Raw genomic sequence first — 11,034 nt, forward strand, 5'->3', positions numbered from 1 at the left:
CTCCCTCCGGCGGCGGCGGCGGCAGCGGCGGCGGCGGCGGCGGCGGCCTCCGGACCGGGACCATCCCGGCCCGGCCGGCCCCGATCCTCCGCGGGCGACAGCGGTGGCAGCGGCAGAGCGGGGAGCTGCCCACAATGCACTGCGCCGCCAGCATCAGCACCAACCCTGACATCACCGCCCCACCGCCCTGGCTCTTACATCACCGCCCTTTCTCTGACATCACATTCTACTCCGCTGCTCTCTCCTCTCCTGCAGCTCTGGGACTCGCGCGCGTGTGGTTCTGCTCTGGCTCTTAGGATCTCCTCACTGGTCTCAAGAGATCACTTGGTCCCCGTCCCCCAGCAGGGCCCCATCACTCCTCACCTGTCCCCAGACGCCTCACCTGTCTCCATCGCCCTTTACGTCTGCACTCCCAGCATGTCCCCATCACTCCCCGCCTGTCCCCATCAGCCTCAACCGATTCCCTCGCTCCATCCTCCATTAGCTCATATTACTTTCCTCTAAGCTCGCTTCCCCTCCCTGCCATACGTCCCCACCCCCTTCCTTCTACCCATCCCTCACCTATAACTCTCACCTCACCACACATACACCTGACCTCCTGGCTCAACCTGGCTCTCTCTTTCTTTGGCCCTTCCTCCCATCTGCTGGCAAACTCTGCCGTCGTCTCTGACTGCAAATAAGAAGCGCACCTTTACCGAGACATTAAACATTCTTCCTCCAGGGCCCCACAGAGGCCACGACGGTCCTTCTGGCAGATTGGGTTGCTCAGCATTCACTGGACATACTTTGCGCATTGTCTCTCTCAGGTCCTTCCTTCCATCCTCATGCCTTCGATAAATGCACACTGAGCACCTTCAACAACAACAGCAGCAGCAGCTATTGACTCCTGCCACTCTTCTGACTTCACACATATTAATTCATTTAATTCTCATAACAGTCCTATGAGGTAGCGGTACTGATGTTGTACCCATTTTATAGATGAAGAAACTAAGATACAGAGATTTGAGCACTTGCCTTAGGCTCCACAGCTAGCAAGGGGCAGAGCCAGGATCCAAACCCTGGCTCCAGAGCCCATGCTCCTGCCCACTCTGCTGGGAGGAAGTGCCATTGAGGCTGCAAGACCAGTCAGAGGAGGCATCTCAGAGGAGGTGCATTCAATTGTCATTATTTATTTATTTTTTATTTTTTAAAAATATATTTTATTGATTTTTCACAGAGAGGAAGGGAGAGGGACAGAGAGTTAGAAACATCGATGAGAGAGAAACATCGATCAGCTGCCTCCTGCACACCCCCTACTGGGGATGTGCCCACAACCAAGGTACATGCCCTTGACTGGAATCAAACCTGGGACCCTTGAGTCCACAGGCCGACGCTCTATCCACTGAGCCAAACCGGCTAGGGCTCAATTGTCATTTGAAGGATTAGAAGGGGCCTGCAGAGGGTGGGAGAGATTTCCAGGCTGGGAGGAGAGCCTGAGGTGGCAGGAGGAGGCAGTGCAGGATCACGAAGGGCCTTTGTGCTGTGCTAAGAAGACTGGGTTTTCTCCCCGGGGTTTCTGAAAGTGCAGTGGGTGGGGTGATGTCATCTGAGGCCCCTTCAGAGTCCAGGTCGCCCTTCCCAGGCTGCTTCCCTCTCTGGGAATGTCCCTTGGCCTAGGAAGATGCCTCATCCAAGACCACACGCCCTCCCTGGAGCATCCCAGATCTGATCAACGATCAGCCTGTGAGAGCAAAGGCTCCCCCCTCCTCCTCACCTCAGGACAGCTCTGGAGGGACATCCATTTTCAAAACTCCTGAGAGGGTCCGCCGAGGCTTCTGTTGAGACTGCAGCAAAGCTCCGCGTCCCCTCCGCCCAGCGCTGCGCTCTTCACGCCTCCGTAGATGCTGGTCCTCGGAGCACTTACCTGTGAGCCTGCTGCATGGTCACCTCTGTCTCAGAGCCAGTGCCCACGGCAGTCGGACCTCCCGACAGGAAATCACTGAAGAATTCTGAGCAGCAATGAGACACAGTCTGACCTGAGTACCGGGTTAGAATTCTAGGTTGGCCATTTGTTTCAGTGCTTAAAAGTGTTGCTCTACGGTCTTCTGGCTTGCTTTGTTTCTGATGAGAAATCTGCAGTTACCCTTATCTTTGTTTCTCTCTCTGTATGGTGTCTTTTTCTCTTCTGACTACTTTTCAGATTTTCTCCTTATCACTGGTTTTAAGCTATTTCATTATGATGTGTAATTTGATTCATTTTTCTTGTGCGTGGGGTTTGTTGAGCTTATTGTGTCTGTGGATTTACAGTTTTCATCAAGTTTGAAACATTTTCAGCCATTATTTCCTCAAATATTTGTTCTGACCTCTGCTTTCCTTCAGGGGCTCCCATTACCCTGGCTGTCAGGCTGTTTGAAGTTGCCCGTTTATACTCTGTTCATTTTCTCTCCCCCCCCCCACCCCCGTATTTTTACTCACTGTGTTCATTTCTGATAGTTTCTACTATGTATTCAAGTTTATTAATCCCTTCTTGTTCAGTGTCTGATCTGGTAATAACCTCATCCCCTGTATTTTCATTGTAGCTTACATCTCTAGAGGTTCAATCTGGGTCTTTTAAAATCTTCCATGCTCAGTTTTTCTTCTAACTTCCTCTACATATTGAGTAATTATAAGAACTCTTTCATGCACTTGTCTACTAATTTTATTATCTGAGTAATTTCTGCATTTGTTTTTAAAATATTTTTATTGATTTCAGAGAGGGAGAGGGAGAGAGAGAGAGAGAGAGAGAGAGAGAGAGAGAGAGAGAGAGAGAGAAATGTCAATGATGAGAATGAATCATGGATCCGCTGCCTCCTGCACGCCCCCACTGGGGAGCGAGCCTGCAACCCAGGCAAGTGCCCTGACCGTGCCCTGACTGGGAATGGAACTGTGACCTCCTGGTCCATGCTCAACCACTGAGCCATGCCGGCTGGGCTCTGCATTGGTTTTAATTTTTCTTCTCACTCTGGGTCCTATTTTCCTGCTCCTTTCCATACTGTAAATTTTGGTTGGATGCCAAATACTGTGAATTTTACCTTGCTGGACCCTGGATATTTTTCTATTTCAGTAAATACTCTTGAGCTCTATTCTGGGATGCAGTTTATTTACTTACAAATAGTTTGATCTTTCCAAGATTGACGTTTGTCAGGTGGCACCAGAGCAGCTTCTAATCTAAGGCGAATTTCCCCACTCCTGGAGCAAGCCCCCTGGTATCGTTTACCCGATGCCCCGTGGACGGTGAGCGCTCCCATGTCAGCTGGAGGGAACGGTCACTATTTCCATGCTTGAGTGAGCGCCGAGGAGGTCTGCTCTGCTCCTTTTAGATGGTTCTTTCCCCACTTTGGAGAGGTTCCTCACACCTGTGTGCTGAGGGAAACCCTCTGAATTTCCAGAGCTTTCCCTCCTGTCCTGGGCTCTTCCCTGCAGACTAGCTGCCTTGGCCTCCCAGGACCCCCACTCCCCCTCCTCAGCTCCAGGAGACAGCCAGGCTCAGCCGGGGTTCCTCCCGCCTGCAGCCCGGACACCCTGCAGGCCACGCGGGGCCAGGGGGAGCTCACCTGGCTTGTTTTCGGTGTTCCCAGGATTACTGCCCTGAGCGGCTGCTGGCCAATGTTCAGACGCCGTTGTTTCATGTACTCCGCCCAGGATTTGGGTTGTTAAACACGGGAAGGTGTCCAGCGAGACTCACAACATTAAAATGAGCTGAGGAGCCTGGCCCGGTGGCTCCGTTGGTTGGAGGATTGTCCCATGCACCAAAAGTTTGGGGTTTAATTCCTGGTCAGGGCACAGACCTAGGTTTTGGGTTTGATCCCTGGTTGGGTGTGTACAGGAGGCAACCGATCGATGTTTCTCTCTCACATAAATGTTTCTCTCTCTCTTTCTTTCCCTCTCTCTTCCTCCCTCTCTAAAATCCATAAACATATCCTCAGGCGGGGATAAAAATTAATAAATAAAATCAACAGAGGGTCTGAAATAGACATTTTTCCAAAGAAGACCAACAAGTACATGAAAAGATGCTCAACATCACTCATCATCAGGGAAATGCACATCAAAACCACAGCAAGACATCACCTCACACCTGTGAGGATGGCTGCCAGCAAAAACAGAAGGAACAAGGGTCAGTGAGGATGCAGAGAAAAGGGAACCCTGGTGCGCTGTGGTAGGATTGTAAGTTAGCGTAGCCGTTAGTGTAATGGCAAACAGCACGGAGATCCCTTACAAAATTACAATAGAACTATTATATGACCCAGCAATACCTCATCTGGACAGTTATCCAAAGGAAATGAAGTCACTATCCTGAAAAGATATGTGCACCCCATGTTCACTGCAGCATTGTCTACAATAGCCAAAATATGAAGCTAACCTACGTGTTCATTGATGGATGAATGGGTAAGGAAAATATACTATCCAGCCAGTAAAAGAGGAATATGTTGCCAGTTGAGACAACATGGAGGGACCTTACGGGCATTATGCTACGTGAAATAAATCAGACACAGAAAGACAAATACTGTATCATATCACTTACATGTGGATTCTAAAAACAACAAATTCATAGATACAGAGAACGGGTTGGTGGTTGTCAGAGGCAGGGGGTTGGGGTGAGTGAAATGGGTGAATGTGGTTATAAAGTAAGCAATCCTGGGATGTAATGTACAGTGCGGTGACTATAGTAATAACACTGTGTTATATATTTGCAAGTTGCTAAGAGAGTAAACCTTAAAAGTTCTCATCACAAGAAAAAATAATGTATAACTACGTGTGGTGATGGATGTTAATTGGACTTATTGTGGTGATCGTTCTGCAATATATACAAATACCCAGTCATTATGTTGTACAGCTAAAACGGATACGGTGTTATATGTCAACTCTATCTCAATGTTTTAAAATCCACATAAGAAAAATCATGAGAAACACAAAAAGGAGCAAGGAAAAGCCATGGTAAAGGTACAGCACAAAAGAGGATAATAGGAAAAAATCCAAATGTGTAATTAATCACAAATACAAATGGATAAAATTCATTGATTAATAGAGCATCAGCTTTTTAAAAAAATGCAGGTATAATAAGCCCTAGCCAGTTTGGCTCAGTGGATAGAGCATCAGTCCATAGACTGAAGGGTCTCAGGTTCAATTCCAGTCAAGGGCAGGTACCTCGGTTGCAGACAGAAGCAACTAATCGATGTGTCTCTCTCACACTGATGTTTCTCTCTGTCTCCTCCCAAACACTCTCTCTAAAAATCAATGGAAAAATATCCTTAGGTGAGGATTAACAACAACATAAAATGCAGGTATAATAAGCTGCTTATTAGAGACACACTCGTACTATAGAAAGACTGAAACTAAAGATGTAAAAACATGTAAGTCCAAAAGAATTTATTAGGAAAAAAAAAAGTGAATCACATCATAAAGATAGAAAGTATACTACCAAGAACACATAACAGTTCTAACCTTGTACTCAGTGGCAGTCTCAAAATATAAATAAAAATAGGTAAAATTACAAGGAAAAAATTTTAAATCTACTGTCAAAGGGAGATTTTAACAAAATTACCTCAGTAATTGATAAAAAATGGGCATTACCTAAAAACAGTAAAGATATAGAAGATTTGAAAGCCCTAACTGGTTTGGCTCAGTGGATAGAGCGACGGCCTGCGGACTGAAGGGTCCCAGGTTCGATCCCAGTCAAGGGCATGTACCTTGGTTGTGGGCACATCCCCAGTAGGGGGTGTGCAGGAGGCAGCTTATCAATGTTTCTCTCTCATCGATGTTTCTAAATCTCTATCCCTCTCCCTTCCTCTCTGTAAAAAATCAATCAATAAATATATATATTTTAAAAAATAATAAAAAATGGCCGAAACCGGTTTGGCTCAGTGGATAGAGCGTCGGCCTGCGGACTGAAAGGTCCCAGGTTCGATTCCGGTCAAGGGCATGTACCTTGGTTGCGGGCACATCCCCAGTAGGGGGTGTGCAAGAGGCAGCTGGTCGATGTTTCTCTCTCATCGATGTTTCTAACTCTCTATCCCTCTCTCTTCCTCACTGTAATAAATCAATAAAATATATTTTTAAAAAAATAATAAAAAATGTAACAAGCTTGATCTAATGTACTGGAATATGTGTGTATAGACTATCATATATAGATAATATATTATCTGTTATAGTGTATCTATTATAGCTATTTTAGGTACTATATGATCTGTTATATACATGAATATCTATTATACATAGATATTATATTCATACTATTATATGCAAACTAGATAATACATGTATCTCATAGATAATCCTATATAATAAAAGCATAGTATGCAAATTGTCCCCTTGACTGGGAGTTGTCCGGGAGTTCGACCAGGGGGCAGGGCTGGCCAGGGGAAGGGAGGGAGTACCCGGCTGGCAGCCAGCAGTCAGCAACCCCTAGGGATCCTACCAGTGCACGAATTTCACCACTCAGCCAGAACAACTGGTTGCTATGATGCACACTGACCACCAGGGGGCAGATGCTAAATGCAGGAACTGCCCCATGGTGGTCAGTGCGCTCCCACAGGGGGAGCACCACTCAGCCAGAAGCCAGGCAGCGGGAGCCTCTCCCACTGAGGCAGCACTAAGGAGCAGTGAGCCCGGCTTCTGGCCTGTGGGAGCATGCTCATGGCTGGCAAGCACAGCCGTGGTGGCGGGAGCCTCTCCCGCCTCCACTGCAGGCAGGCAGTAAGGAGTGCGGGGTCCTGAACTGCAAGAGCCCCAGACTGCTAGAGGGATGTCTGACTGCCGGCTTAGGCCCGATCCCCAAAGCCGGCAGGCGGACATCTCCCGAGGGGTCCCGGACTGCGAGAGGGCACAGGCCGGGCTGAGGAACCCCCATCCCCAGTGCACGAATCTCGTGCACCGGGCCTCTAGTAGTATACAATATTCAGGCAGAGACTGTCATCTGTTTCCTCTGCAACATAAATGGGAAAGGAAAATCACTACTTGGAAGAAAGAAACAAACAAAAACACAGGAGCGTAAATCTGGTCCCTGCTCCTCCTTCTTGGCCAGAAGCAGATGTCTGATCTGGGTGTGAAGTAGACAGCGTGTGAGGATAAACTGGGAGGATCCTCCGCGTGCTGGATGTCTGTCTTCTGTGCGTTGCTCGGCCCTCTGCACATCGCTGCCTGGCATAATTTGACTTCTCCCATTCTTGAGCTGAGCCTGGCCCTTCCCAAAGCAAACAGAGGCCAGAGCCTCAGACCCTCCTTTCCTCCGGTTATAGCTCCTTTAGTGCCTACTGAGTGTCTACACAAAAGAATGCTTTTGAGTATGTGTCCCCGGCCCGGCAGGTGTGGCTCAGTTGGTTGAGTGTCGTCCCCTGCACCAAAAGGTGGCCAGGTTGATTCCCGGTCAGGTCACAAGCCCAGGTTAGGGCTCGATCCCCATTAGGGGGTGAGCAGGAGGGAGCCAATTGATGTTTCTCTCTCACATGGAGGTTTTTCTCTCAATAAAAACATATTTTTAGAGATGTATCCCCAACACTGTTAAAAGACATATTAAAAAATGAGAAAGGTTAAACCATACGTCCAAAAATGCACATTTGGGTTATAAAGAAGCATAAGGAAGTTGATTTGTGTTCATTTTTTTAAAACTTCTTTTTTGTTGTTGTTGCTGTTAATCCTCACCTGAGGATATTTTCCCATTGATTTTTTTCTTTTAGAGCAGGGGGTCCTCAAACTTTTTAAACAGGGGGCCAGTTCACTGTCCCTCAGACCGTTGGAGGGCCGGACTATAGTTTAAAAAAAACTATGAACAAATTCCTATGCACACTGCACATATCTTATTTTGAAGTAAAAAAACAAAACGGCAAAAACACCCGCATGTGGCCCGCGGGCCCCTAGTTTGAGGACGCCTGTTTTAGAGAGTAGAAGAGAGGGAGGGAGGGAGAGAGAGAGAGAGAGAGAGAGAGAGAGAGAGAGAAACATCGATGTGAGAGAGACACATCAATTGGTTGCCTCCCACACGTGCCCGGACTGGGACAGGGGATTGAAACTGCAACCCAGGTACATGCCCTTGACCGAAATCGAACCCACAACCCACGTCAATGGTCTGACGTTCCAATCCACTGAGCCAAACTGGCTAGGGCTGTGTCTATTTTTTAAAAATATGTTTTTATTGATTTCAGGGAGAAGGAGAGAGAGAGAGAAACATCAATGATGAGAGAGAATTATTGCTCCACTGCCTCCTGCATGCCTCCCACCAGAATCGAGCACACAACCTGGGCATGTGCCCTGACTGGGAATCAAAGGTCGATGCTCGACCACTGAGCCACACAGGCCGGGCGATTTGTGTCCATTTTTATCCTTCCTATAAAAGTAAGCACCGTGGTCACTTTTGGAGGGAGCAAGGGGGCTGGGATTGGGATGGCACAGATGGAAACCTCTGGGTGGCTGTATTTCTTAATACAAGTGCTGATTGCAAGAGCGTTTGTCTTATAATGTATTTGCTGTACAGTGGTTTTCAGCTGATGGGTTTTACCTTATAATAAAAATATTTTTATTGTTATGTCCCCTGAATGAATGATGGATGGATCTAGGCATTGCGTTGCTAACATCAAAAAAGAGAGAGACAGACCCTGTGCCCCACGAGGGGAGTCCACACCACCACGTGTGAAGCCGTCTTGCCCCAAATCGCACCTGAACCTGGTCAAACCTCTAGGCCCAACTTCAGTCGAAAGGACAGAGGAGCACTTTAAATGACATCACAGGGACATGGTATAGTCAGCCCCCTCCAGACTGGAGGAAGCTGCAGGACAAATGAGGGGAGTGGAGAGGACGTGCCGCAGAGCATGTCGAGTAAAACAGACTAAAAGACATGTCCACCCATCACAGTGTGTGGACTCTATGTGACTCCTGCTTTTAAACAAATAAATTGGAAGCAAACATTTCTAACATTTCTAAACAATTGGAGATTTGAACACTGATGGAGTATTTGATGACGTTAAAAACTCTTGTTAATGGCCCTGGCCGTTTGCTCAGTTGGTTAGAGCATCGTCCCAATATGCAAGGTTGTGGGTTCGGTCTCCAGCCAGGGCACATACAAGCAGCAACCAATGAATAAAGTGGAACGACAAATTTATGTCTCTCTCTTTCTCTCTCCCTTCCTCTCTCTCTAACATCATAAATAAAACATTTTTTTTAAAATCTTGTTAATGGAGCCCTAGTTGGTTTTCTCAGTGGTTAGAGCGTTGGCCCGAGGACTGAAGGGTCTCAGGTTTGATTTCGGTCAAGGGCACGTACCTGGGTTGCAGGCTCGATCCAGGGTCAGGCAGGTGCAGGAGGCAACCAATCGATGTGTCTCTCTCACATCCTGTGTTTCTCTCTCCCTGTCTCTACCCCTCCCTTCCACTCTCTCTAAAAGTCAGTGGAAAAAGTATCCTCAGTTGAGGGTTAACAACAACAAAAAATCTTGTTAATGGATATGGGTGTAGAAAAAACAAGATTGGCCATAAATTTATAATTGTTGAATCTTATTATACTATTTACTATTTTCCATACTTTATTTTTTGCTTCTTTCAAAACAGCTTTGTGGGGTATAATGTACATATTGATAAAATTCACCAGTTGTAAGTGTACAATGTCATAACATTCTGTAAATTTCTAGAGTTGTGCAATCATCCCTACAATCGAGTTTTAGAACATTTCCGTCGCGCTTAGAAAGTTTCATTGAGCCCATTCCCACGCCAGCTGGTACTGGTCTGCTTTCCACCCCTCTAAATACATGTCTTTTCTGGACATTTACACTAAACTAGAGGCCCGGTGCCTGGCATTCATGCACTGCGGGGATGGGGTCCCTCAGCCCAGCCTGCGCCCTCTTGCAGTCAGGGACCCCTTGGGGGATGTCCACCCCCGGTGGTCAGTGCGCTCCCACAGGGGGAGCGCCGCTCAGCCAGAAGCCCGGCTCACAGCTGGCGAGCACTCCTACCTCCAAGGCAGCGCTAAGGAGCAGCAAGCCCAGCTTCAGGCTGAGCCGCGTGCGCGCCCCCTGTGGGAGTGCACTGACCACCAGGGGGCAGCTCCTGCATTGAGTGTCTGCCCCCTGGTGGTCAGTGCGTGTCATAGCGACCGGTTGTTCTGCCATTTGGTCGATTTGCATATTAGGGTTTTATTATATGGGATGGGATCATACGACATGTACTCTTCTGATACTCTGTTAACGTGCGCTTGACATTTTCCATAATGAAAACAATTTTGTTGACTTGGATGATGACTGACGTTTGCATGGCATTTTGTGTTTTGTGAAGTGCTTTCATAAACCAGGTGAGTAAGACAGGATAACCTTTGTCACCAATTTTACAGATGAGGAAACAGACTCAGAGGGCTTAGGGCACCTGACCCAGGTCACAGAGCTAATTAGTAACTGAACTAACTGAACTGGGATTCGATTCTGGCCTCCTGTCACCTGGAGATACTCCCCCCACCCTCCATCATGCTGCCTCACTAGACTGCCCACTGCCCTTGGTTCCCCATCCCATCACTTAATGAAGGTGAAGGAGGTTGCCCACCAAGCCATCTGGCACATGAGGCTTCCTTCCTGAAGGTGCATGTGTGAGGGTGCTGGTGGGGGCCCCAGGGTTTGTGTATCTGTGGCTGTGCCCAGAAATATCCTGAAATCTCTCCACCTTCTCTTTGTGTCTTTGTATTTTAAAACATTATTTTTTGTTATTTTATTTATTTTTTAATATATTTTTATCAATGTCAGAGAGGAAGGGAGAGGAAGAGAGAGAGAGAAACATCAATGCTGAGAGAGAATCATTGATTGGCTGCCTCTTGCACATCCCACACTGGGGATCGAGCCTGCAACCCGGGCATGTGCCCCAACAGGGAATTGAACCGTGATCTCCTGGTTCATAGGTCGACACTCAACCACTGAGCCACGCCGGCCAGGCTAAAACATCATTATTATGAAGAAAACGTTCTTATTTTTACGCCTGCTCTGGGACCCTATACTTTGATATTTTAATCATTATCATTCAGAAGAAACTCCAACGGTTTTCTCTGGGG

This window comes from Cnephaeus nilssonii (assembly GCF_951640355.1).
Source record: "Cnephaeus nilssonii genome assembly, chromosome: 9".
NCBI classification, from domain to species: Eukaryota; Metazoa; Chordata; class Mammalia; order Chiroptera; family Vespertilionidae; genus Cnephaeus; species Cnephaeus nilssonii.